Source organism: Tupaia chinensis, unplaced genomic scaffold, assembly GCF_000334495.1.
Source record: "Tupaia chinensis unplaced genomic scaffold, TupChi_1.0 Scaffold000709_1, whole genome shotgun sequence".
Lineage (NCBI taxonomy): Eukaryota > Metazoa > Chordata > Mammalia > Scandentia > Tupaiidae > Tupaia > Tupaia belangeri.
Window position 1 is genome coordinate 1855626 of NW_006160232.1, and position 1391 is coordinate 1857016.

Sequence of the window (1391 nt, forward strand, 5' to 3'; positions counted from 1 at the left end):
GTGTGTGTGTGTGTGTGTGTGTGTGTGTGTTTAGAATGTGGGAGGAAGCAGAAGGACAGAAGCCCTAAGACACTTGCTCTGCGTCATAACAGAGCAGGTGTGGAGGGAAATAAGAACCACCAGACCACCTGCTACCCAGGGCAGTGAGTGCTCCTTCTCTTACATCTTTAGGGTGCTTCCCCCAGGAAGATAAATGACCTTTTAAAGACTAAGGAGAAATAGTGACAAAGAAAGAACAGGACCAGCCAGGTAAAGATGAAGTGAAATTCAGGTGAGGAAACTGACTTGTTTTTCTTGATTCACGTCCCATTCTAACCCGTAGATCCAATTTCTTTTTTTTTAAAATATATTTTATGCGATTTTTTCCATTCAATCACTATATATCTTTACAACATAGAAAATGAATTTTTCAGCATGAGTACACTGTATGTTTAATCCAGTGAAGGATATTAACATACACATTGTCATCAACAGATAATTTTCCATTTTTGTGCCCACTGAATTTTATTTATCATTTTCCCCAATAGGTCAGTCTCCCATTGGCCTAAACTGCATGTTTGATGCTTTAAAGATCAAACATCCTCTCCATCCTGCTGCACTGCAACTCTGCCAAGGGGCTTTCTGTCCATTAGTTCAAAAGCCTCCGTCAGTCCTCAGATATTAATAGACCACAGTGCTGGATTTTATGTTTGTTTACTTGCTGGTGGACACTTCCTCAGCAGGGGCTGAAGGAATAGCCCCCATGTGATACACACAAAATCCTGTTCAAAGGCAGAGAGAGTCTAAGCGTAGTTTTGCTCCTAATGACAGTTCTGCCATTTACAGTCTTGGGCATGTTGCTTAAACTCTGTCTCGGTTTGCTCATCTGTAGAAAGAGGATAAAAAAAAATTCTTATTTTACAATGTGGTTGTGGGGATGAAAACAAGTTAATATGTGAATCATGTAGAATAGTATCTGTCTGTTTTCCACTATTGAGGCCAATATCAGTTCTCCTAAACCTTGTTTTTGGTAAGCTAAAAGGTTTTTAATTAAGACAGCAGCTCTCTGTTAAGTAGGTATATTGTTAGGTTGAAGATAAAAGTGAAAACCCAAGAATGGCTTATGACATTCATGACTGTTCATTGATTTTAGTGAGTTCTTAAGCTTCAGGCATTTTCTGTTTCTGAACACTCACAGAGAGTAAAAATCATCACTTGAAAATGTAAACAGCACCTTTCCTTTGGCAAAGGATCTCATTTGATAATTTTATTCCACAAAAACATTCTCTTATTATATGCTGAGCATGGAAGGTACATATCCTGACTAAAGAAGGCAGACTCAAGAAAGACTTCTTGGAAACATACAATCGGAGTTGCAGTTAGACAGTAGTGTAGGGGGTGGGAAGAACCCT